Source organism: Mandrillus leucophaeus, unplaced genomic scaffold, assembly GCF_000951045.1.
Source record: "Mandrillus leucophaeus isolate KB7577 unplaced genomic scaffold, Mleu.le_1.0 Scaffold202, whole genome shotgun sequence".
Taxonomy (NCBI): Eukaryota; Metazoa; Chordata; class Mammalia; order Primates; family Cercopithecidae; genus Mandrillus; species Mandrillus leucophaeus.
In genome coordinates this window covers 165,223-193,156 of record NW_012102055.1, presented here as the reverse complement: position 1 = coordinate 193,156, position 27,934 = coordinate 165,223, and the positions used below count along the sequence as shown (strand labels likewise).

The 27,934-nt window shown below is 39.9% G+C and overlaps 1 protein-coding gene across 1 annotated transcript in view; it reads right to left on the bottom strand.

The window, feature by feature from the left end:
- Positions 1-20,271, bottom strand: part of MACROD2 (MACRO domain containing 2) — a 584,358-nt gene extending 564,087 nt beyond the window's left edge. Inside the window, exon 1 of the mRNA XM_011979458.1 lies at positions 20,204-20,271. The gene's annotated coding sequence lies outside the window, so the exon portion shown is untranslated. The remainder of the gene's footprint in view (positions 1-20,203) is intronic.
- Positions 20,272-27,934: the final 7,663 nt, after the last annotated feature.

Below are 27,934 nucleotides of genomic sequence, written 5' to 3'. Positions count from 1 at the left end.
TCTTATTTATCTTACAGATTCTCCTTAAATTGCCTCAATTGTATTTCTTAGCAAACTATAATTCTTATCAACTGGTTTCATGTAAAAAGTTGCTTTAAAAATTGTTTTATGGAAATTCTCACACTCATTAAAAAATGGCAGTGTATTTCAAACAAGACTATCTGCCTCAGTTTCCTCATTTATAAGAAAAACAGAGATAACGGCCTGGTGCAGTGGCTCACACCTGTAATCCCAGTACTTTGGGAGGCCATGGAGGGCAGATCACTAGGTCAGGAGATCGAGACCATCCTGGCTAACACGGCGAAACACTGTCTCTACTAAAAACTCCAAAAAAAAGAAAGAAAGAAAGAAAAAAAAAAATAGCTGGGCGTGGTGGTGGGCACCTGTAGTCCCAGCTACTCGGGAGGCTAAGGTAGGAGAATGGTGTGAACCCGGGAAGCAGAGCTTGCAGTGAGCGGCGATCACACCACTGCATTCCAGCCTGGGCGACAGAGCAAGACACCGTCTCAAAAAAAAAAAGAAAGAAAAGAAAAACAGAGCTAACAGTTCCTACTTCACAGTGTCCTGGTGAGAATTCACACTTAGCACAACGTCCAGCACATAGAACATAGTAAATGTTAACTCTTACTGAACACAAACACTTAGCGAAACACTGATCTTTCGATAGTTTCTCAATAAATCGTAGTTTTTATAGTTTCTTAATTAGCTACAGACTGGAAAAGAATGAAAGTGAGACTTTTTTTTTTTTATTGTTTGCAGAGATGGGGTCTCACAATGTTACCCAGGCTATTCTTGAACTGTTGGCCTCAAGCAATCCTTCTGCCTCACCCTCCCAGTATTGGGATTACAGGTGTGAGCCACTGCACGTGGCTGAAAGCCTTTCTGATAGGATGTTATTAGGACACTTGGGAAAGTCTTTCTTCCTCCCTCTTTCTTCCCATCTTCCCACCTGTTCTTTCTCTTCTTCCCCTTCTTTCTTCTTCCCTCTTCTTCTCTTTGCTTTTAAATCAAATATGCTGGTGGTTGAAGGGAAAGCAAAAAGAGATGGGGGCCCATAAAATTTACGTCCAAAAAGAAGCACTCACTGGAAAATAATTTGGTCTCTGCTTAAAAGTACACAATTGCCAACACTGAGCCAAAAGAAATTTATGGTATTTTCCCAGTGGTTGGTATTTAATTAGCAATCTGCTATTGTCAATTGGCTCTGCTGCTACAAAATAAATCATTCACAAGCTATTTTGAAGACTTGTCCTGTTGCCACCACCATTTCATCAATCTTCTCATCAGCTTTGTCACTACAGATCTCAGTGATTTCTCACCTTTTCAGGAACTCTGCATGAATCTGACCTCCAGAAGTATTTGACCGCTATCATCTCAGCTATTAAATGTCAGATTCAGACATCTCAAACTGTGTGTCAAGACACTACATTCTGGCAACAATGAACCCATTACCTTTTTTCTCCCTCATCAGGCAGGCTCTTTGGGCACCCAAAATTGTATGCCGCAAGTTCTCTCAGGAGTCTAGTTTTATTGCGGATGCCTTTGAAAAGAATATCTGTTGCCAGCTCTATTCATTTCCAGACTTTTGATGGTCTGTGCCTGCACATTATGCAAATCATATCTGCTCATCTTTACTAGGTGAAAGAGGCAGCAGGGTTGGGCAATAAGAAATGGCTCGGCAACCTGCTCCATTAGCATTTTCTAGGTTTATCTGTTAAGACTACGAGTTCTTCAAACTATATTCTCTACTCTTGTCAAAAAGAGTCATATTAGCCTGTTTTATTTCTGCTGAGGGGCCAGGAAAGAGCGGGACGGCCAAGGGACCCTGCGCACAAGGGGCCCATTGCTGTCAGACTTTGCAGTAAATGCTCCTGGGTTCAGGCTTCTTGTTACCTCCGCATCTTTGTCGCCGATTGCTGTCTGGCATACCCCTTTCTCTACTCTCCCTCCCATTCACTCGTTTATTACTTTTTGTTCAGTGAACATTTATTAAGCCCCTACTACCTTCCAGGCATTGTTTAATGCTCTGGAAATATGCAAGAGAACAAGCCATTTGAAGTCCTTGCTCTCATATAGGTGCCACTCTAGTAAGACGATAGTCGATAAACCAACACATATACACTATTCCAGTAGCGATGAATGGTACACAAAAATCAAATGGGGAAGTGAGGGAGAGTGAAAGGAGGGCAGGTCTACTTTGTATGGGGGTTCAGGAAAAGGTCTTTGCGAAGAGGTGCTATGAGATAAGACCTGAATAAAAGAAGCCAGTTGAGTAGAGAGCTTTAGGAAGAGCCTTCTAAGTGGGGGAACCTGCAAATGTGGTGGTGGCCTACAGCATGAGGGTGACGGGTGGAGTCAGAGGCTAAGGAGGCTGGAGGGTAGGAACAAGGGAGAAACGGTATGTGGTGGCCACAGGGACTTTTTGGTAACATGGACCTCTTCAGTAGTTGAGCAGAACCTATGAATCCTTCCTGGAATATGGTTTTTAAATAAATAAAAATACAAAAGATTACAAAAGAAACTTTTTTTTGAGACAACATTGACAAGGAAACGATGTGTTATGTGGTTAGGATGCATACTACTTATGAACACATTAAAACAAGATCTTACGGTGGGTCTACCATAATCTGAAGTCAAGATGAGCATAATTAGTGTTTTGAGATCTCTGCAACAACTGTTATGTGATAGGAAATATCTGTGATTTCTACTGATTACAAAGTCACAAAAACTGCTGATACCACTGTGATTTGGAGCTACAGTCATGATGGGAGGAGGTACTAAATTTTAACTAGAGGTTAGTGAAAATAACTGTAAACTTTGTCCCAAATTTACAAACTCTCTGAGACCTCTTGAGTCTGTGGACCGAGGATCAGGTGTTCTTGGTCTTGTGGTAGGACAGGCATTTGGATTTCACTCCCAAAGGAAAGAAGACCCAGGAAAAACATTCAGGCTACACTCTACCTTCTGTTCAAACCAGAATGCACCCGGAGTCTTCCTTGACTCTGTCCTCTGCCCAGCACCCGCACTGTTCTGGGCACCCTTTATCCTAGCACTTTCCACAGTATCCTGTGATCACTACCTGTTTGTGTTTTCTTCATCAGACTGTAAGCTTTCTTAGGACAGGAATTGCATATCAACTGCTTTTGTATAAACAGTGTATAATGCCTGGGACGTGCCAGCTACTCAGTGAGTATTTGCTAAATAAATAAATAAAGACTGAGAGGCTTTTAAAAGAATTACACATGAAATCTAAGCTGCCAACATTTTTTTGAAGGGCATATTTTCCTTTCAGAAACAAGTTACATGTGGAAATACATGAGAATTAAAAAATAGTATCATCAGAACTGGAAATGAAAATATTGACATCTTTGACAGTGTTGATAATGTTGAGTGGATTAAAAAAAGAGAGAAAAATTAAAAGTAGATTAACTGAAAAAAAGGATAATGCAGTTACCTAAAGACCGAGGTTTTCTGGTGTTTCAAATCACACAAGCCTTTGCAGGAAAACAGAAAGCAAAGCAGGCAAATGGGGTAAGCAGTGCGCCCATCAGCTACAGATCAACAGATCACAAGCTTAGGCTTGGGGGTGAGTTTCCTGAAGTCTTGACTTTCTCCAATTTATGCTTAGGATAAGTTTCTCATTTTAGACAACAGTCTAAAGCTGCCTAACTCCAGCACACTGCCATCTGTCCAAGATAAAGGAAAGAGCAGGGTAGAATTTTCTCCAAGCCTGGGCCACGTCCAGAGTGTCGCTGGATCTCTGCACACTATGGCTGGTTTTCAGTCCCTTTCCTCATTTGAGGATAGGAACAGAGTTCAAGGCTTGAATCTTAATCTGTATGAGACACATGCACTGGCTTTATACATGCACAACTCCATCAGTTAAGAAACAATGTAAAATGTTCATTTATTCAACGCATTTTTGTCAAAGCTTTTTATGTGCCAGGCTCCTTGGATTAAAAAAACAAAACAAAAACAATGCATGGGTGAATTTATACAATCACAGTCCCTGAGTCAGTGGGAAAGCTAACAGGTAAAAAATCTACAACCACAGTAAAAGACAATGATATTTAGAAGGGAAGTTTTCCTAAGGCTGAGGAAAAATTCAGCAAAGATGCAATATTTGAGCAGAGATAACAGGAGTAAGTAGTGATTTTAATCTGTAAGCTCAAGAACCATGTGTTTGCAACAAAGTCACCACTGATCGCTGAGAAATTAGTCACTATTAGGGTCTACCTACTCTCAGGGAGATTTTGAAATTTTCGGGGCTTGTTAATCATTTGATCATGTTTGACTAATGAACTAATGCAAATATCCATGGCTTAGAAATGCTGATACCACAAATGACTATTCAGCTCTGGTTCTAATCCCATGAAGCCTTAAGAGCTTATAAGAGCAGCAGGCTGGATAATAAAAGGTCCTATTTGTGAATTACTTCATTCAACTTGAGATGAGTATGGTTCTGGCATTGTGCTAAAGGCAAAACAATAAAAGTTGACCAAACCATGGACCTGCCATCTTGGTTTCACAAATAAGTTACCAAGCAACTCTTTCTAAGTTGTATGAGCTACAGCATGGAGGGTGCCATGGGATATTGCTAGAAGAAAACTGAATTCGACTGTAGTGAGATTTGTAAGCATTGAAAGGAGATCTCTGACATGGTAGTTTACTTTTATCATTAAGGGCAAATACAATGCTTTTGATGATTGTAGTTATGAACTTGGAATTCTGAATTAAAAACTCAACTGCCATTCATTTGCTGTATGATCTTTAAAGTCTAAGTTCTCTCATCTCATCAAAAAAGGGGACTAATTATGACTATAACATAGGATCTTTGTGATAATTAAACTATTTAATTCAAGTAACATACTCAGACAAAGAAAGCATTCAATACTTCAACACCTGTGACTATTTTTCATTTACATACAGTCATATACCACTTAATGATGGAATACTTTCTGAGAAATGTGGCATTAGGCAATTTCATTATTTTTTGAACATCATAGAGTGTACTTACACAAACCTGGTGCTACAGAATACTACACACCTATGTTATATGACATAGACTATTGCTCCTATGTTACAAGCATGTTACTTTTCTGAATATTGTAAGTAGTTGTGACATGATGATAAGTATTTGTGTGTGTAAACATATCTGAACATGGAAAAGATACAGTAAAAGCACAGTAGAAAAGATTAAAAAATGGTACACCTACATAGGACATCCACCATGAATGGAGTTTGCAGGACTGGGAGTTGCTCTGGGAAAGCCAGTGGGTGAGTGGTGAGTACATGGAAGGCCTGGGACATTACTGTACATGGTTGTGGACTTTATGCACACTGTACATGTAGGCAACCCTACATTTATTTGAAAATTTTGTTTCTTTAATATAAATTAACTTTAACTTACTGTGTTTTTTTATTTTTTAAACTTTTGACTCTTGTAATAACACAGTTTAAAATAGAAACACATTTTATAGCTGCACAAAAATATTTTCTTTCTTTATATCCTTATTCTGTAAGTTTTTTCTATTTTTAACATTTTAAATTTGTTCATTGACTTTTAAAACTTTTTTTTTTTTTTTTACAAAAAGTAAGACACAAAACTCATTAGCCTAGGCCCACATCAGTTCAGAATCATCAGAATATCACTAGGTGATAAGAATGTTTCTACTTCATCATAATCTTATGAGACCACCATTTTATATGTGTTCTGTTGTGACAAAAAATGTCATTATGTGGCACATGACTGTATTTTTAGTTAGTGAAAGACCAAGCTCAAGCTGATTTGCTTTTGAAATCCAGTTACCCTGGGCTATTACTGGTAGCTCAAAAAGTTTACTTTTATTTGTAACGAAGCAAGATGTCACATTATTTTAAATCCTCAAAATGAGGTCTCTTGAATTCAGTATGGAAATGTATGAAAAACAGTATGACGTAGGCTTGGAGTATATCAATCTATCCCTTGTCACTGTCTCACACACATGTGCATGTGCACACATGCAAGCGCACACACACACACAGCCTCTGGTACATATATTGAAGATATTTCATGTTTCACTTAGTTCAAGGCTCTAAGCTGCTGAGTAAACCAACAGCTTTTAAGAGTTTCACAGGTAAAGTAATAATGCATGTGTGGAAGGAGGCTCGGGGGCAATTTAAATCCCATTCCTGCTGCAACAATTTCATGGAATTCCACATTATTAAATGTTAATTACACATTTAACAAGTCTAATAATACATTTCAGAGAATACATTTATCACCACCTCTAAAGAAAACCATTACCCGCTGTACTTAGAAAACAGGGGATTTATTTTCTTTTTCCTTTGCCTCCTGAATAGAACGTGACTATTTGGGGGTTCATTTGCTGCTGGCAAATGGCCATTTCCTGCCTCTAGACAAAAACGCTTAAAAGAACTTATAAAAAAAACAGTTGAAATCCTCTGTAGACATCTAATAACTTATAAAGAAAAGAACGTTAGATGAGTTAGTGCAAATGAATCAGGGACATATGGATCCTATTTCCCTTGAGTTTAAATTTGTAGAGAGAAGAACTTAGAAAAATGAACTTTGTAGATGTCACTGAACCCAAGGGAAAAACATATGAGATAATTACTCAACTTAATACATTCCTAAGCTGCCCTGTGCTTAGCTGAAGCACACCCAGGTCATGTGTAGCTCCATTTGCACTGTCAAATGCACACTCCATCAGGCTCTAATTGTTTTCAGAGTAAAATTTTGAACAGCAGAAAATATTAAGGTAGGTAGTGTTCTCAGCAATGAATTTTAATATAGAGGTTCATTTCCTAATTCCTTAAAGAAATTTAATTGCACCAGTGGTGGGGGCTCCTAGAAGCTCTGTGGGTGGCACATATCTCCACATCCAGGGTCTGATTCACATGAGGGTAGTATAAACAGGCTCCAGTAAAGGACAACGGGGTACCAACCAGAAAATCATCTCCTGCGGCCATGCTTAATGGCACCTTCATGTCCAGGGAGAATTAATTTGCTTCACATGACTGAGTACTTCATTCTCAAAAGCTGTTTCAGGAACCAATATAATTACATAAGATCCATGAGATAGCCCTGTTGGCTTTATTTTCAAATCTGCCGAAGATAAGTACTTAGAGAAGAATTCAGTTGTATATGTTAATGATTTTTGCTAACTTATTAAATGCATCTCTTGCATGGAGGCATGAAAGGCAATATCCAGAGACAATGATTACTATCAACCAGATATTGGGAATATACTAAAATGCTTTCTAAAAGATGGCAAACGGCCTCTACTATGTACAGTGTGCCACAAAAGCTGTCTAGCAACTCCCGTGGATATTTAATGTGAGTTGAGTTACATTATGTGTAAACTTCATCAAATTCACTTATTGGTCAACTCATGTCAAGTGCTTGTGAGTAGAAAGTAAGCTGTGGCCGCCCCAGGACTAGCTAGACAATACAGCCCCAACCCTAGGCTCCTAATCCCTTGTCAGAAGGCCAGTCGTAAACTGGTTGAGAGGAGAGATTTACTCTCACAGTTCTCACTTAACATAGCATTTTCCTCACTGAAGCACTGAAAAGAACAAATGTAAGTTTTTACGGCAGTATGTCCTAGCCATAAAAGATTGTTGAGAGCAACTGGTCTAATCTTTCTCAACCAGTAGCTGGAGAAATTTTCAAAATATAGGCCACTATCCTCTCAGATACTCTGATACAGTACATTTAGGGTATGCCCTAGTATCTGATTTAAGAATTTTTCCCAAGTGATTTTCACCTTATCTTACAGGTGAAGAATAGGTCCAGAATGATTGTCACATCTCCAAGAATCTTCTTGTCTCACTGATAAGCTAAGCAACCCCTTGGTCATTAGGGGAGTACTTCAGTAGGTAACAGGGCAGAAGAAGCAGCCCAGACTAAGGGAAATATGCTGGTTAGAAACAGGCAACATTTATGTTGCAAGATATATACAGCTGAGTTATTCTTATGCAATGTTCAAACTCTAATCTCAGCACATAAAGTGAAAATTTCACGAGTAAAATTATTCTTTAAAATTCTTCAGAAAGGCCCTATGTTGTAAACTGACACATCACATCTCAATAAGGTCAGGAAATCCAGTTTTGTCTCCAGCTTTAGGGGAGATTGCTGGGCCTTTTTTTAAAGACCCCATGAGCAAAAGGTGAAGTTTTGGGCTTATATTGAGAAGCCATGTCAGAGAAACAACAACAACTAAAAGTCTTTATGTACTAGCATCACATCAATGCAGAAAGAAGCTAAGGAACATGTGAGAATTCATATGTCTTCTAATTGGACCAATTAGAAGAAAAGTGAATTCATGTGTCTTATTTCAGTCAATGGTTTACTATGAAACTTAAATGATATCATTTAAATTTTTTTTTCTCCTTATATCTTCTTTTAAAGAGTGAACATGACAGAGGCTATATGTGTGCATAGCTCCTTCCTGCCACTGGCCATCACTTGCCCTGGTGCCCAGCAGCTCACATGCTAGGTGGCTGCAACCCTTGCTGTGGAATCGAGTCTAAGGCCAATATTTCAGGATCCAACTGGGGTTTCACTTCCTTCCCTGAGGCCCTCAACCTGGAATCACAGATGTGAATCTGACCAGGTTTTAGTAACCTCTATTCAACACAAGTTTAGTGTTCATTTCCTAATTCCTTAAAGAATTAGTAGATCCCCCAATATTCTTCTATTCTCTGCTTCTTGCAGATGAATAGTCTCCTCACTAAAAGGTTGGGGCTTTCTGCCACGGACTTCGAAGGAGTTCATAAATAGAAATGTAGACAACATAATCTGATTGCAGGAGAGCACGTTAGCTAGCCCTTCTGTCATGGGGCCCACTGTTACAGCCTCCAATGGTGCATGGCCAGAGGCTCACACTCTTGGGATGTTTCTTCTAGTATGTTTTGTGTTGAGCCATGAAATTGGAGAAGCAAGTGCTTTGCCAGACCTATTTAGTTTTCTTACCCTAGTGAGTAGCAATGGCATCATCAAATGAGTCTAGTGTTTCCAGAGGAACCACCTCTTTGCCTAGATGTGATTAGAGAAACAATGAGATGGTTTCAGGTCTGGTCACAGCTTCTATCTGAAACAGTACCCTGGCTGAAAACATCACCCATTAACAAGCAAATCATTTAATTCCACTAGAATGGGAAAGTGCCTTTTTTGTTTTTCCTGAGTTGAGCTAGATGACAGCGTCAAAACTGTTAATTTTCCCTTCAATCAGGGCAGCATACGAGTCCAAGTCCATCAAGGTAAAGGACAAGGAAAAGGTTTCTTTTTCTTTCCTACCTAGCAGGGATGGAGGTGCATGCTTCTAGCTCCAGAAAACAGTTGTTAGAATGTCCTTCAATAGGACCTCCCAGTGTTGTTTTTATCCCCGTGTCTGATGTAGATACAACCACATGCTCAGAGGTTTATTTTCTATTTATAAAAATGTCACATCATTTGGATAATCAGCACATTTAATTTCATAAGGAGCTTTAAAAGTTGGCTATTTTGAAACCACCATGTAATCCAGATCATTTACAGAAAATCAACATGGCGGCCTCTCCTCCTACACTAAATGGGTCAAGGTTGTTAATATCAACTCTAAAGATACACCCATATGGGGGCTGGTAATCATCTTAAAGGCATACAGACAGCACATGCAAATGTTGCTTGATCTTTGGTATGCCACCGGAGGAGCCTGGAGAATCATGGAGTGTAAGGTTTCCTACAGATTTGATTGTGCTATGAAGACACGGGCAAAGGCATGGGCAGGATGCATCAGTTGGCCTGCTCCAGAGGACAGACATCAATGGCACAAAATCTTGAAGCTAGAAGAGACAAGCCCACCCTCCCTATTTTAAAGATGAAGAAATGGAGTCCAGAGAGCTGGAGTTAATTGTTTAAAGCTATGTAAGAATGTGGAAGAATCTGGTTAGAACACCAAACTTCCTCTTTCGAGTGAGGGTACACAGTGGTGGTTATAACTGCACCCTACCTCTTACCACCCTACTTCCAGGAGCCACAGTTCCCATTCTTGCTGCATGGAAGAGCAGCTGAGCTTCTGTTACATAGTGGGCTCCTGAGTACATTCCTGCAGGCTTGGAACTTCTAAGCCAAACTTTGCAAAGGGATCCGTTCTTTTTCAAATATACCAATCCCAACCCTAGGAACATCCTGGCCAAGCCATCTGAGCAAACTGCATTCTCTCTCCTTTTTTAAAAACCTGAACCCTGAAGTTTGATTTTAAAGAGTTTCTATTTCACCTGTCTCATGATATTTCTTAGTCTCTCAGCACTGGGTTCTGTTAATGTGTGTTTCCTACCTCCAGGTTGCAGGAAAGAAGCAGGAAAATACAGCCATCAGAAAATTAATTAATTAGTTAATTACTGTCTTTTGATGTTCCTCCAGTATGAAGGGAATATTGAAAGACTGATTTTATAAAAAGCACTCTAACTAATTTTACTATTTAGGACAGTGACTCTCAAATATTTTTCCAGCCAACACATTTGAAGGATGTAAAATATTCTCATCATAAATAGTGGTTCAATATAGCAGAGGTTCTCTGAAAGGGGTAGAATAAACTATTTAAAGCATATACTTCTGAAAAAAAAAAATAATCCTTCAAATGATTCTCAACCTTCCCTTTTCTCTAGTTAAAAATTATTTTTGAGTTGCAAAAACTTAAAATGGGTGGCCATTGCATTTTGCTAAAATATACTGCTTTTTGCTTCAGTTTTGGTTCCTCACTTGAACCAACAGAATGGGCTCTATGACTCTTGCCAACTGCCCCCAAATCTGGGACATCTTCAAATTATCTTCTTAAAGAAGAACCTTCCAAAATGGTAGGGAACATGGTAGCTGTGCTCCACATCCCTCAGCTTCACCACCATTTTTTATTCCTGACTCCAGGTGGCAAAGAAATCCCATGGGAAAACCCTAACCAACCTATTTGGGTACTACTCTCATATATGGCTAAATCTGGGTAAGGTGCCCAACCCTAGACGGGTCACAGAAGCAAGGTTATAGTAGAACACGAAAGTGCCTTATTAGTTGACTTTTAAAATTCCCTTTAACTGTCATATCTGGGAAATTAAAGATTTAAAAATAACTACCTTGAAGAGAGTTTTGTGAAGACAGAATGTGTCTTTGGGCCATACCTCTGCCACGGGACACATCAGGGGTCAGATAAATATTGATTTCCCTTCCCTCTTTCTTCCCTCTGTAACTCCTTCATGTACCTATTCTACATGTGCTAGAACTCTTTCTAGAAGGTCTAGACCTAGTGTCAGTATATATGAATTACCCTCCATGCCTATTTAAACAAAATCCCAACCCCCTCAAACCACTCAACCCCAACAGAGTATTTTTCTAGGTTCTCTCTGCAATCCCATGCACTCCATTCTGTTTATCTAGACACAACGTGGCATAATGGACATAGTACTATGTTCAGGAGGGCTGGCTGAGAAGGATGTATATTGATTATATGCAAGTGCAGAAGACAGCAAGCCACCCTAATCTACATTGGATTGTAGGTTGGTGTCCCTAGAGCACCCCAAGGCCTTGATTGCCTGATACCCCTTACTGGGAGGAAACAAAACAAAACATTTGTTGGACTTTAATGAGCCCCCCACCAGAGTAAGAATGGGGGACAGGGCATTTGGGCAAGCTCAGCTCAATGCTTAGAAGTGTGTAATTACAGCCCTCCCCATCGCTGGCTGACTGGTAATAGGCTCACTAACTGAAACAGCAAAATGCATATTTTTCCATGTACTGTGCTTCCTACTGACCATAACAGGGCTATGGAGCATGAAAGCAACCCTTGATGTTGTCTTGGGGCTTTAGCTTCTGGCTCCAAAACCTCATTGTGCCAACTGCGAGAGATGCTAAAGCAGGTTGAAGCTGGAAGTGTTGGTGGATCTGTCCACCTGGCAAACTCTTGTGTGGGGCAGTGTATGGTGACACCAAGCACTGGAATGCCCCCATCAGAAGGGGAGAAGCTTCCTTGGGGCTTAGCTTTTATTCTAACAATGGAACAATAACTGCTTGTCACAAATCCCAACAATGACAGCCTCAGAGTGATAAGGGATTGTCTGGGTGGGGGGTGAAAAGAAAGAAAGAAAAAGAAAAAAGAAAAGAAAAGAAGAGAAAAGAGAGAAAAGAAAAGAGAAAAGGAAGGAAAAGAAAAGGAAAGAAAAGAAGAAAAGAAAAGAAAAAAATAAAAAGGAAGGAGGAAAGGAAGGAAGGAGAGAGAGAAAGACAGGAAGGAAGGGAGGAAAAAGAAAAAGAAAGAAAGAAAAAGAAAGAAAGAAAGAAAAGAAAGAAGAGAAAAGAAAAGAGAAAAGAAAAGGAAGGAAGAAAGGAAGAGAAAGCAAAGAAAAACGGAAGAAGGAATTGAGAGAAGCAGGAAGGGAGGGAGGAAGGAAAAAAGAGGGAGGGAGACAGAAGGAAAGGAGGGAAGAAAGGAGAGAGAGAGAGAAAGAGAAGGGTAGGGAGAGAGGGAGAGAAAAATAAAGAGGTAGAGAGAAAATGTAAAATGTTAGTGAGTCATCAGGGTTCTTGAAGAGCAAATGTAACACAGCGTATCTGCAAAGTCTGGGAATAATTGTCCTCAGTGCTGTCACAGCCTATGAGTGTCATGGCTCCACCTAAACGTCATGTTTGGGCTAGTCAAAGGATACGTTTTTATAGCAGCATATTAGGATGATGATGATTATTACCATAACCACATTACTGCACAGGATGTGACCATTTCAATGTTGCAATTTGTTTTTTCAAGTGCACAAATTTTAACACGAAATTCCACCAAAAACTAAGGCCATAATACTCAGATGATGTTTGTGGACATATAAAGGCATTCTTGAGAGAGAGCACGGAGCATTTCATTTGCTCTTTCCAGGTCTCTGAATGTTAACCACACCCCTGCATTGCATAGATTTGGAGGATGGCACATTATGCTTTTTGCATAAGTGTAAATAATAGTCCACAGGAATTTGGAGCTTGTTTTGAAATATATAATTTTCCCATCATAAATGTAAGCATCATTTCATGTTTCGTTTAAACCCCCTTTTTAAGAATCACAAAGATCCTAAGGCGTTTCATGTCAGAGACATAAGGCAGGCCCCACACTGGGGTTTTTTTGGTGATCCATAATGTGATGCTGAAATAAAAGTGGCAAACAATTTTTAACACCGCATATGCTCAAAGACCTCTGCCAAGAAGGGGGAAAAAATAGTCTTGGCACCAGAAGTTAAAGTGCAACAGTTTCTTTGTGATCAGTAATGAGGAACCAAGTGGCTGTGTCCTCGACCTTGTCAAATCAGCATGAGAGCAGCATCTGAACCACTCAGGAGGCTGGACGTGCATTTCTACAGTGGATTCCTAATTCTGTTTTCTGGGGTAGAGAAATATGTTCAGCTTCTTCAGCAGTTTGTGAATTATGTGCCTGAATATTGGAAGGCAAGGGAGGTGACAAGGCTAACTGCTTCCACGCAGTAGACACCAACGTCTCTACTTCCAAAGGACATCAAGGATGAACTCAAAGCTTCTTTTGTCTCTGGCTATCAGCAGCTTACCGTGAGGCCTAGACCACACTGGGTAAGGTCTGGGGGCCTTGGCTGGTATGAAATTGCAGAGTTGGACATCTGTCTCAGAGCGATGCTGCCACATAAACACAGCATCTCAGGGTCCCCTGCCACATCTGTAAGCTTGCTACTTTAAGTGACAAACAGCAATACCACAGGTGTTGTGTTTCCCTCAGAAGGCACAGAGTAAACTATTTAAATGACAAGTAGATGATATTTAACATTTTGAACAACAATCTGTTTGTGCTAAAGGCATAGTTTTAAAAAATTATGTCGGGCAAAGACCCAAACCCTGCATGCGAGGAGAGAAAAGTACCACCTTCCTCCTACATAAAAGAAAACCCATTTGGGTTTTGAAAATACAGAGCTGGGGTTTTTTCCTTGCCAGTGATTTCCAGGTCTAGCCAGGTGACCTAGCCAAGGGCCTTCAAAGATGAACCAAACACTTCTCCATTGAATTGTCCCCAGCCTAGAACAGTGGGATCTGTCTGGGGAGGAGAGCAGTATAGACAGGAGGGAGAATATTAGGGAATTCCCTTGGAGTAGTTCAGCGGGAAGGAGTCCATCCTCAACAGCCCACAGAGATAATGCTGGGGCCGGGCTTCAGGGGAACCATGGGCTCCCCTTTGGATAGCTGCAGGTGACCACAGCTTTACTTAGAGCCTCCTAGAATGCTGAACTTCTGTCCATCTATCTGCTTCTTTATAATTGATGGTAGGAGGAGAGGGGTTCAGGTTTCCTTCATGACACAACTAATCCTTGATAAGCACTTTAGGGTTCCACATTTAAAAGTTCCTGGGAAATCCACTGATCTTCCAGCTCAGAATCCTCATCTTAGAAGCCGTATCCCCTGACTAGCAGGACTTTCTGGGAAACCGGACAAATGGTGCTAGGTGCTGTAGGATGCTTGCTCCATTGAGGTATCTGAAATATTGAATATGACTGCCATGACTTGCAAATATCTCACACTATCAGGACATTTGTGGCTCTGAAGAGTGAAATGCATCCTGTTCTACTTTTCTGTGGAAAAAAATGGCAAATATGTACACTGTCCCAGAGACCAATAGCCAAATGCCATATGAGTCCCTGGGGTAGAACAATAGAACGGGTACTGTAAAAACATTTCTTAGGCTAACTTTCAGACATGAGCAGGGGGTCTCAGAGCTACAGAGTGGGGAAATCCCTATTCCACAAAGAATTATATTTTTAGATTGCGTGAAAAATAAGGAATGCATGAAATTGCATTTGATAACACAGAGAAGCCACCCCAACTTAGAAATCTAGGCCACATTTCCACTGTTCATTTCCATAACAGTCTCTTATTTTGCTCACCTATTTCTGTAATAAAGTTACTACTTGAGAAAAATGGTGCACTTAGAGAAAGGGTATCATGCTACCTGCTGTCAATTTTTACTGCCAACTCTGATATTCTTTTCTTTTGGTTTTCTGAACTCAGAAGTTCTTAATACTTATAGCTGAAAATGCCAGTGGGTAATCTTCAGACCCTGCCTGCCTTATGTTTGATCCCTGGGCTTCTCTGCCACCTTACCTCTTCAGTCATGATTTTCATTTCTCTGTATTTCTCTTCTGTGTTGTGAGATAATTCATCAATCTGATCTTCTCATAGCAATAATTCAGTTCTCAGTAGTGAATATTCTATTTTGTTTTTTTCTTAAATTTTTCAACTCAAGAGTCATTATGTTTTTCAATTCTAAGTCATTTTTGTGCCTCAGTTACAGACTTTTGAGAATTCTCCTTCTTCTTCTTTTTCTTTTTTACTTTTTTTTTGTTGTTGTTGAAGTGCTGCTTTAGCTCTTCTGCTAGAATTGCCATTGTTTGAGCCACTACGTTGTGTGTGCAGCAGGGTTCCTCCCCCAGGGTTTCTGAGTCCTCTTAAATGTATGCTGTGCCCTCGCAGTTCAGACTTTGGGTAAATTAAACAAGTGGATGGTGGGCAACAGAATATGATTTTTTTCCTCCTGACCACTGGGACTCCAGTCAGACCTCTCTGGGTGTGGAAGTATCCAGCCACACCAGCTGACAGTGATTTATGAAATTAAACATAAGCAAATCAACTACTGTGTTGGAAAAGAAAAAGTGCACATTCCTGATGGTTTAGAAATCGGAGAGTAAGTTAATGGTGAAATGTAAAAGCTCATCAATTATGTGACAGCATCGATTATTAATGGGGAATGACAGCCACAGACCATGAAATTTGTGAATGTTGAATAATAAACTCAGCTGAATAAGAAAAGTATGACCACTGATGGGAGACTCACATTACATAGATTCCTCCTTTTTGTGTTTTAAAGGAAAATTTTTGGGGAACCCAACCAGCTAAGAGCTTCAGAAAATGCAACCTTATCCATCGAACCCAGGCCTTGCCCCAGGTAGGGCTGATTGACCCATGAATGGACACACACAGTCACAATGGGGCCACGTGTAAGCAGGTGAATGAGAATAAAAGATAACATGCAAAATGATAATAATAATGAAACAGAGACACGGGAGAGAGAGACATAGAGATGGAGTGGGAGAGAATGAAAATGAGCTACCTAGGTTCTCATTGGATTTATAGTTTGAGATTCTATAATTCATGAGACTCATCTCTAATTCTGGCCCTTGGATTTCAAGACTTTTTTTTAAATGTAGTTCACTGATACAACACATTATCCTTTTGACCATAGTCCTTTCTCTTGCAAGCAATCTCAAACTGAGGCCAAACCCAAGTTAAAGTTATGGTAATCTGATCAATTTCACCAGGTCTTTCTTTCCTACTTCTTTCCTGAGCTTTAGGCTCCAATAACCAATTGTCTACATGAAATCTTCATTAGATATCTAAAATCATTTCAGACCTTAACTGTCTGTAGCATGGCAACACAATTCTTGTCTTCTTTATATTTTTCATATAAACATGCTCTGATACCAATATTCTTCATCTCAGTAAATGCACCAAAACTTACTCAGCAGCTCAGGCCAAAAATTTAGTTGTCATCCTTGATTCTTCTCTTTTTGCCATAGAGCACATCTGATTTACCTTTATAATACACACTACTAATTTTTGTCAATATTCAGTTTGCTCTATTCTGAACATACAAAAAGGCTACATTTTCTTGTCTCCTGGAACTTAGTTCCTGGGTGCCTTTTTCTGGACAATGAAATGTGAGCAAAAGTTATATGCATCATTCCTTTGTAGAAACATTTCTACAAGGGAATTGATTATCTATCTTTTCTTGCCATGTGATAGATGATATTTCCCACGGTAGAGTTATCTGTCAGCCTGGGTTTGTAAGTCAGGTCTCTCTGCTGACTCAAGATGTACAAACAGTGTGAGCAAGAAACACACCTTTGCTGTTTGTGATACCAAGATTTGGGGGTAGTTTGTAACTGCAGCATAAGCTACCCCATCCTAACAGAAAACAATCCTCTAGTCCTATTGGCGGCATCATCTAAGTGTACCCCCAACTTGATGCTTGTTACCTCCTTTTCTACCACCACTGTATTCCAGAGCACCCTCAACTCCTGCCTGGATTTACTGCAGCATCCTCTTAATTGATCTGCCATTTCTTACTCTGGTATCTTATAAATATCAGATATTCTTTTTGGAAGAGCAGCCAGGCTTGTTTTTTAAAGGTGAATTATCTGTGTTAGTCTCCTGCCCAAAACGCTTCAACAACTACCCACTAGAATAAAATTCAAAGTCTCTCTATGAACCACAAGACCCCATAATCTGACTCTGTCTATTTCTCCAAACTTGTCTCCTGCCATTCTTTCATCTCTCTGCTTCAACCACATTGGGTCTCACCATTGCTAGCAAGCAGTAAGCTCATTCTGTCTTCCAGGCTTTTCTCCTGTGGTTCTCTCTGTGTGGAATGTTTTACCTCAAAACTTCTGTCTGGCTTGGCTTCCTCCTTCCCATTGTACAAATTTGTATTCCAAGATTATGTCCTCAGCACAATCTGTACCTAAAAACACATTCTCCAATTGCCCTGTTTTATTTTGTAAAGCACTCTTTGAACTTTCCTGTTTCTTTATTTTTTATTTGCTTAATTTATGTTAAGCAAACGTAATTTTTTTTCTAGACTACCAATATGACAAAGCAAGGATTTTGTTTTTCAGTGCTCTGTCCCTGGAATATAAGAAAATATCTGGTGCTTAGGGGGATTCAATAAATATTTATCAAATGAGTGAATTAATGAATAAGTAGCTTAAACAATCAGAACATCAAAATAATACTGCAATGAAGACAAAACAATTAGAAGCAATACTCTTTTATAAGTCCTTAACCTAGTCTGTTTGTTTGTTTTAACAGAGCAAAAAATAAATCAAAATACTGCTAATCAATTTATTTAGCTTTTATCTATGACCTACCAATTAGAATTCATTTATTTAGAAAAACCTGATGTGTTCAAATTGACTTGCTTAAATTAGCATATTGAAACTCAAGGTCTTTTTAAAAAGGGAATCAGCACAGGATATGGTTTTTTTTTTGTTTGTTTTTTTTGAGACGGAGTCTCGCTCTGCCGCCCAGGCTGGAGTGCAGTGGCCAGATCTCAGCTCACTGCAAGCTCTGCCTCCTGGGTTCACGCCATTCTCCTGCCTCAGCCTCCCGAGTAGTTGGGACTACAGGCGCCCGCCACCGCGCCCGGCTAGTTTTTTGTATTTTTTAGTAGAGACGGGGTTTCACCATGTTAGCCAGGATGGTCTCGATCTCCTGACCTCGTGATCCGCCCGTCTCGGCCTCCCAAAGTGCTGGGATTACAGGCTTGAGCCACCACGCCCGGCCACAGGATATGTTTAAAGTTGCAATAGCAATAACTGAGTTTCTCAGTCCAAATTATCTATGTTTTCTACAATGGACCCAAGAAATTAGCAGAAAAATAAAAGGACATGAAAGCAAAAGAATAGACTCAAAGACAGGGTAGGCAAGTGAATTAAGCAGAAAACACTAGATTAGAAAATTTCTATGGAAAATAACTTTCTGTATAATTTAACTAGAGAGAATCAAAGTAGAATTTGTCAATGAGCTGTACATGTGACCAACATATTTATTCTTCATCACCACATCCTCAATGATATGAGTTTATGCGTTTGTCCATCACATGCCAAGATGACGCATGAAAACTTCCTCCAGTGGGGCATATCCTTGGATTACTATTCTAGTAGAAATGATGGATATGCACTGATATACTTGCTCGGTTATCAACTTTCACTCATGCAACACTTTTGCAAAGCAGTTAATCCAGGTGTGGAACATTTACTATGACCAAGTGATATATTGAAGATAACTGGCTTTTAAAGGAACTGAGTTTCTCTTTCTGGCCTCCATGGCATTCCAATAAGGAATGTCCAGTGAGTTATGAGAACTGGGTCAGTCTCTTGGTTCTGTGACTTTCCAATCTTGAGTATGTCATTTAACCTTTTGAGGGAGAATGCGGATGAAGATAACATATACCTACCCTAGAGATTTCATAAGGTTCTTGTGAAAAGAAAATAACACATGTCAAAGACATGTTTTGTAAGCTGGATATTTTAGCTATTTGTTTTTCTTCTGCTTCTTTGAGGTAATTTAAGATATCCTGTAAATTGAAGTTGCCATATTTATACATTTCAAAGTAAGAGGAAAATAAAGGGCAAGCACCAAAATGGATAGGTTTGGCCATGTGGTCAAGAAATGCTGAAATTACAATAATTAGAAAATGACACTGCTGTTTCTTCAAACATACAAAAGTACTAAGTGCTCTCTCATTTGAAAACCCCGTCACCTGTTTCCATATCTAATTATTTCCAAATAATTCATCTCCTACCCAAGGAAAAAAGCTAAATTCATGGTCCACCATAAAATGAAACACAATTTTTATAGCCCTTATGTGAATAACTGAGGAGAAAAACAAAATCAGAAGAAAAATGCATAAGATTGTGCATTGTCTGGAACCTCCTAGCTGTTACAATATGTAAATCAACAAATCTCTGAAATTTAAAGCTCCATGGTCTCTAGTTATTTTGTTGCTTTGTTTACTTCAGTAATTCCCCCGTTCATCACTAAACATATTGCAAAGATCTTATTAAGCAGAATAGGAGACATGATGAATACTCTGATGAAGGCATTTAGTTTCATAAGAAATCCTGCTCATAACGATTTTGTGATCAATTACACAAGCCCACTTCAATCTCACACTCAGATGTGACTTTAGGGAAGTGATTAGTTATAAATCCAAAGAACACAGACACCAAACAATTACTGTACACCGGGAACCTCAAGTCAACAAAGATAACTTAGCTCTAAGGAAAATAGCATAGGAAAACTCGTTATTCGTAATGAAATCCATCCTGTTCTCTTTTTCACACATATAACCCATACTATCCACAGATGGAAAAAAAATTAGATGGCTAAATGAATCTGCTCAGTTCACCAAATAGATCAATAGAGTTACTGCATTCCATCAATTACAGAAAAATATTTAATGTAACTCTCATGTAACCCAAGTGACGAATGGTCAGCTAGGTTTGGCTCATCAACTAGGTTTAGTTGATATTTATAACATTTATGTGCTTCTTTGGGGGGAACTGAGCATCAAATTACATTATCCTGAATGTTCACTGATTATGCCGTTCCTCCTACCTCATGGTGATTCTTGGCAAGCCATTCCTTAATGGTGCTGAGGGCAATGACTGCAGCAGGCTCGTTCGGAAAGCCTAGATGAAGAGCAGAAAAAAACAAATGAACAACGTAAGATGAAGGCAATAGAGAGGTTAATCACGCTACAACACTGGAGTTTTCTCATTTAAGCAATATTCAATTCAGTCAATAAGTACAGGCCTCAGTAATATGTACATGGATATAAAGCCTGTGATCCTACACACAGGCATTAAGGGGGCTGGTCCTACACCAGTACAGAGTTTAAAAATAATTTAATTGTGTCTCTAATCTTATAACAATGTCAATTAAAAACATATTTATATATGCTTAATAGATTACGATGTACTTTCGTATTGTTTTCTTGTAAGAAGTGGTCAGATTAAAGTTTATTATCCTCAGCTTAAAACAAAAAGCACATGTGTCTCAGAGAAAACATATAGTTAGCCCAGGGTCAGTTCTGCCCATCACAAGGCCAGCAGCACTCCACCAATGGACCATACCACAGAAACCTATTGTCAGAATTCAAAGAGGGTATTTCCTGTTTCACCTGGGGCCATCAGAGGTGATGCTTGTAATTGAGACAACATGAGCTAATCAGGTCTTGTTGTACAGGTTTGGTTTTAGAAGGGCAGCAAGAATGACAGTCTTATGCTTTGTCCCAGGGGGCAGGAGCGTACATGCTCAGAGTCTCCAAAACACATTCAGAATGTCACCTTAGCTGATCTAAACCAAACATATTCCTGGACCCACAGAACCATCAAACATTCTGCCAATAGTGATAGTATGTGAAGGAATAATCCTATCAATTTATATATTTATGGAGCAGGAAGAAGAAGAGATAGGAGTAACTATGCTACTGAAACTACTCTCTTTGAGCTCACCACTGGCTTCCTAATCACCGAATCCCATCACCTTTCAATTTATCTTCAAGCTAAATTGTTAGATGTGTTTAGTGTTCGATGTGTTTGACTAGTTTTTTATGTTTTATTCTCCTCTCACATATTTTAATTTTTTTAACTTTCTTATTGTTTGAAAGTTTACAATTCAGTGGTTTGTACCATGTTTGTAAAGTCTTGCCATCATCACTAATTCCAGAATATTTTTATCATCCCATAACAAAACTCTGTACTCATTAATGGTCACTCCCCAATCTGTCACCCAAAGCCCCTGGTAACCATCAATCTACTTCTGTCTCTAGGAGTGTGTGGCTTCTCCTCCTGAATTTTTCAACCCTGCCTTCTTCCACGTCTTCTTCTTCCTGTTTGACCAATTCTTTCCTGGCTTCTTTCTAGCAACATTCATTAAATGTGTGCCATTCCCAGCATCCTAAACTCAGCCCTCTTTTTTTCTTTATATGGCTTGTCTATGAAGACATTTTCTTGTCCAGAGTCCTCTGGGATATTGTCCATACAGATGCAGAAAGACAGAGATGTTGCAGAAATGGAGAGAGCCAAGACTTAAAAGACCCAGTTTTATTGGAGGGCAAATATGTATTCCAGTAGTTCAGACTGATAGTTCAGGTCTCAGTAGGTCTTCAGAAAAAAATGAGTGAGAGGACAGGAAAAGGACAGATATTGTCCCCATTTCCAAGAATATGTGTTGCTTTGCTGATTAGGTTTCTACAGGCTTTGCTAGAGAGTGCATTACGAAAGGGGACAAAACAAATCAGAGCCAAGCTTCATTTTTCTTAGAGGCAATGGCTGTGATATAGAAAATGTGCATAAGTTCTTGAACCTTTGTAATGTCTATCACATTTGGGATTGTGCATTTGTTATGAATTGTTTAATCCTATTCATTTTCTTTAAATGAAGGCATCAAAATGTAAAACCTTTAAATTTTCTTTAAAGTTAAAAAGTATTACTGAACCCCACAAAAGTAGCTATGTCATACTTTTATTGAGTCCCTGTCCTCTAAAAGCCCAAAGTCTAGGGGAGGAAATAGACAAGTAAAGAGGCAAACAAAAATGCAGCATAACAAGTGGATTAGGGGTATGTGGACACAGATAAAGAGGACTAAGCAAGAAAGAAGTGTGAGGTTTGCAGGAAATAATAGAATATTTGAGGAAGAGAGCTGTAATATGGGGAACCAAGGAGACATTATCCTCAGAAATAAGCTGTGAGTCCCGAGGAATCAATGGGAAAGGTTAGGAAAAATGAAGTAGAGAGGAAAGCAGGATGAGAGTACGGGTGAGCTGCAAAGAAGGAAGGAGGTGGCCAGGTGCGGTGGCTCACGCCTGTAACTCCAGCCCATTGAAAGCCTGAGGTGGGAGGATCATGAGGTCAGGAGTTCAAGACCAGCTTGGCCAAGATGGTGAAACCCCATCTCTACTAAAAATATAAAAATTAGCTGAACGTGGTGGCGAGCACCTGTAATCCCAGCTACTTGGGAGGCTGAGGCAGGGAATTGCTTGAACTTGGGAGGCAGAGGTTGCAGTGAGCTGAGTTTGTACCACTGCCCTCTAGCCTGGGCACAGAGCAAGACTCTGTCTCAAAAAAAAGGAGAAGGAGGCCAGGATGGGCATTTGCTGTTAGGGGATTAACCATAGAAGGCCTTTTCTGTACATCTCTGCCCTGAATTTAACACCTACGTTTATAATCGCCTGGATACTTCCCTTTGATATGCTTCAGCACCAGAAATGCAACACATGCTCCTACCTAAAACAAATGTCGCCCCTGGCTTTGTGGTTTCTGTCTATGGCTTTACCTCTCTCCTAGTTACCGCCATGTTTGACTGCCTTCCCTGCTGGTAACCAAGTCCTAAAGGCATTTTCCCTCTGAACTATTTTCCACCTCGCCTTCTTTTCCTCCCTTTCCCACTGATTTCTTTCAAGGTCTGATCAGCCCTAACCCAGACAACTGTAGCTGACAACTGTGCTCCTTTGGTCTTCCTTCCCTTCTCCAATCTATCCTGCAAGCCACTTTCAAGTGATTCTTTCTACAGCATAGTTAGCATTACATCTCAACCATACACAAAACAGAGGCAGCCTTTGTTGACTCTCCAACACAGAATAAACACAGACAGGCACCTCAGCTTAGTGTTACACATTCCAGTGACCCCACGGGGCCTTTCTAGATTTATGTCTCAGTTTTCTCTTATTTATTCTCATCTCATAAAATTCTTCTCCAAATTTAGGTATGTTGAATAAGTATTTAAGTCATAAAATTATAGGGCTATATAAAACTAATAAATACTGCAACCACACACAGTTGCAATGACCATCAGCATTAACATACACCTTTACAAGACATAATTCCCCACAGAGAAATTATACAAGTTGTCATAGAACCATGGCAACTATGGTCAGTTCTCAATAATTTGTGACCTCCTGGTCACTCATATTCATCAAAGCATCTGGCACTGAGTTACGATTTTCATCTTAACCTCAAGGTTCGCTCTAACCCTGTGTGATTTCAACATCCACGAGAGTGACCCACCCTGCGCCTAGCCAATCCATTGACCCGTTCGTCTTCCACAACAACCTCCTCCATGAATCGTGCCCTGGACCTTGATGCAGCATTCCCGATTCAAAGTTACTAATTTAAGCAGAGCTCTCTCAAAACCTGCTTTCTCATTGTTAGTTTGTTTGCTCGGTTACTTTCCAAGGAATACTCTTTCACAAGCATTTGAAGCCAACTCTAGCTTCAAGTCACTCCCCAAGTTAATGGCAACATTTCTCCCATGCATAAACTGGCCCTTTCTTGTCTCTCTAGTCTCCTCTCGTGTTGCTTTGCTCTTTGTCTTCTCCACTCCAACGACATTGGCCTTCTTTCTGATCTTTGAAAGTGGTATTTTTATTTTGCCTTCCTGTCATAAAGCCTTGCACATGCTCTTTCCCCTTTCTGAAATGACATTTATCCTCCCTTTTTCCTAGTGTATTTCCATTTTATTTGTCCTCTGCTCAGTGGTCACTTCTTCAGGAAAGGCTTCTCTGACGTTGATGACTCCCTATGTTGTGTTTTCATAACACCATGTACCTTTACCTCACAGACCCATCACAGTTGCAGTTCTACATTTACTTATGTAAATATGTGATTAATAACCTTAATAGAGTGAAAACCCTGGCAGGTGGATAACACATCTGTTTTTGCTTATCACTGGATACCTGAAACATTGCCAGCACATACAGAATGATCAATAACTAGGTGTTGAATGACTGACTGGATTACAGACTTGTGGATCTTTGTACATATTGACAACAGGAAAAGGCTCACTGCTGGGAGCACAGGGAGTGTTTAATCTTAGAGTATGGGGAGGAGGAAGAGATGCTGAGAAGGTACTCAACAGATAGTTACATTCAGAATATCCCTTTTCATTCCTGGGGGAAAATATTGAGATTTATGAGAAAATCTAGTTCCTGATAGGAAGATGTATTGTGATTAATTAAAGAGGGAGAAAAATATCAAGATGAATATCCCTGAAAGTTTGCCTGCTTTCGTCGGACATGGATATACAAGATAAAGCATGATGTTCAGGGTAAACAGCAAGACAATTCTTTCCCCCACTTAACTGCAAGACCTCCGGGGTTACAAATAAGACCAATGAATGGACAAAGACAGATTTTAGCCTAGGGATGGACTCCCAAGAGAGAAAAGACTTCCTCAGAACATCACAACATATTCTGGTCACCAGGGGACTTTTGTTCACAAAAGTAGAATGGCCACCCAGAGGGGAGGCTACAGACAAGCCTCAGATGAATCACTGAATTAGATGACATGGGAAATCTCTTCCAAGTATGAGGGTCAATGAGGCTGAACAAGCCATGAATAATTTAGGGTCAGGCAGGCAGGAAGTTGCATGTGTGTGTATCCAGGTGCGCACAGATTCTGTGCCTCTACTGGAATTCCAAAGCTTAGTTTCCTACTCATTAGGATAGATTCATAAAATTAACTTTTGTTGTAAATGTGAAAGTTGACTTATACAATAAATAAATGATTTTTCTTATTTACTTTGTATTGAAAGTGCTTACAAATATTTTACATACTGTACACACACACACACACACACACACACACACACACCCCATTATGCAGCTCAAGGTATAAGATACTTCTAATACTACCCAGAAAGCTGCCTTGTCCTGGGTCAATGCCCAGTCTTCAAAATAACCACTATTCTGACTTCTATGATCAAAGGTTAGTTTTGTCTGTTTTTACACTTCACATATATAGAATTATATAGTGTGTATTCTTTTTTGTCTATGTTTTGTTCAAAATTATGCCTGCCTGATTTACCCACGGCGTTACATATAACAGTAGCTCATTTCATTGTAGTGTTGCGTTCCATTGTATGGATATTCCACAATCTGTTTATCCAGTCTAGTGTTGATGAATAACTAGACTGTTTCCAGTATGAGACTAACATGAATAAAGGTGCCACGAACATTCTCATACATGTCTTGGTGGACATAAGCATGTTTCTGGTGAGTATATATCCAGGAGGAAGGACTGCTGGACCCCATGTTATGCTTGACTCTGGGAGATTCTGCCAGTTTTCCAAAGCAGCTGTGCCAATAACACAGCTTTTCATATACTTCTGTCCCATCAGAAGTATATGAAAGTTTAAAATAATGTGTTTTAATAATCTCTGCTGATTTATTTATTTAACATGTTGAGATGTACTTTCTAATTATACTCTCTTGACCACATTTCAAGCTATTAAAGATAGCTTTAGGCTATTCAATACTTTTTATAACTAGAAGCTGAGACAAGTTTTATGATTTGCCTGTGTTCTCACTGCAAAGCAGTGATGTTCCTAAGCCAAGAAAGGACAAATTCTGTCAACAGACCATCAAGACAATTTAAATAAAAGACACAGAAGTGAAACAACAAGTTGAATTTACAGTAGTTTTCATCCATAGCACATCAAATAACTCATTAGGTGGACATTTTCCTTTCACTTGATTATTAAGCTGACATTTCTTTTCATCAAATTTCACTACAGAAGGATACAGCAATAAAGACTCATTGAAGATTCTACCCCACCTCTAAACTGTACGTTTGTTGGAATTGTTGAAAACGCAGAAGCCAATACAGCTACAGTGAATCTGGTTTTCACTTTGTTGTGGACAATTTTCCTCTCTATTTACTTTTAATTTTTTTACTGTTATTGATATTTCCCTATTATCTTTAACTTTGTCCAAAGGCTCCCATGTAGAAACTAATTTTGTTCACCTGATATAAAATTCATCATGTTTACTAGAATTCTAGCATATTCTGCTAAAATAAAGATAGACATGACTTACTCTACCAGTAAAACTGTCCTTTTTCGAGTCTGAAGCAACAGATTAGCTTTTGTTTTAAACTTTAAAATGAAAGTCTATTTGGGGGTGGGTGTGCCAAAGATGGCTGAATAGGAACAGCTCCAGCCTCCAGCTCCCAGTGTGAGAGACACAGAAGACGGGTGATTTCTGTATTTTCAACTGAGGTACCAGGTTCATCTCACTGGGTCATGTCGGACAGTTGGTGCTGGTCAGCGTGTGCAGCCTGATCAGTGAGAGCTGAAGCAGGGTGAGGCATCGCCTTACCTGGGAAGCGCAAGGGGGAAGGGAATTCCTTTTCCTACCTGAAGGAAACTGAGACACACAACACCTGGAAAATTGGGTAACTCCCACCCTAATACTGTGCTTTACCAAGGGTCTTAGCAAAGGGCACACCAGGAGATTATATCCCACACCTGGCCCAGAGGGTCCCATGCCCACAGAGCCTCCCTCATTGCTAGCACAGCAGTCTGAGATCTAACTGCAAGGTGGCAGAGAGGCGGGGGAGGGGCACCTGCCATTGCTGAGGCTTCAGTAGGTAAACAAAGCCGCCAGGAAGCTCGAATTGGGTGTAGTCCACCACAGCTCAAGGAGGCCGGCCTGCCTCTGTAGACTCCTCCTCTGGGGACAGGGCATAGCTAAACAAAAAGCAGCAGAAAACCTGGCAGAGGTAAATGCCCCTTTCTGACAGTTTTGAAGAGAGCGGTGGATCTCCCAGCATGGAGGATGAGATCTGAAAATGGACAGACTGCCTGTTCAAGTGGGTCCCTGGCCCCTGAGTAGCCTAACTGGGAGACATACCCCACTAGGTGCAGATCGACACCTCATACCTCACATAGCAGAGTACACTCCTGAGATGAAGCTTCCAGAGCAAGAATCAGACATCAATACTCACTGTTCAGCAATATTCTATCTTCTGCAGCCTCTGCTGCTGACACCCAGGCAAACAGGGTCTGGAGTGGACCTCCAGCAAACTCCAACAGACCTACAGCTGAGGGTCCTGACTGTTAGAAGGAAAACTAACGAACAGAAAGGACACTCACACCAAAACTCCATCAGTATGTCACCATCATCAAAGACTAAAGGCAGATAAAACCACAAAGATGGGGAAAAAGCAGAGCAGAAAAGCTGGAAATTCAAAAAATCAGAGCGCATCTCCCCCTCCAAAGGAGTGCAGCTCATCGCCAGCAACAAAGCTGGACAGAGAATGACTTTGACAAGTTGAGAGAAGAAGGCTTCAGTCGATCAAACTTCTCAGAGCTAAAGGGGGAGCTACGTAACCAGTGCAAAGAAACTAAAAACCTTGAAAAAAGAATGGATGAATGGATAACTAGAATAATCAATGCAGAGAAGACCTTAAAAGAACTGATAGAGATGAAAACCATAACACAAGAACTACATACAGGACATATGCACAAGCTTCAGTAACTGACTCGATCAACTGGAAGAAAGAGTAT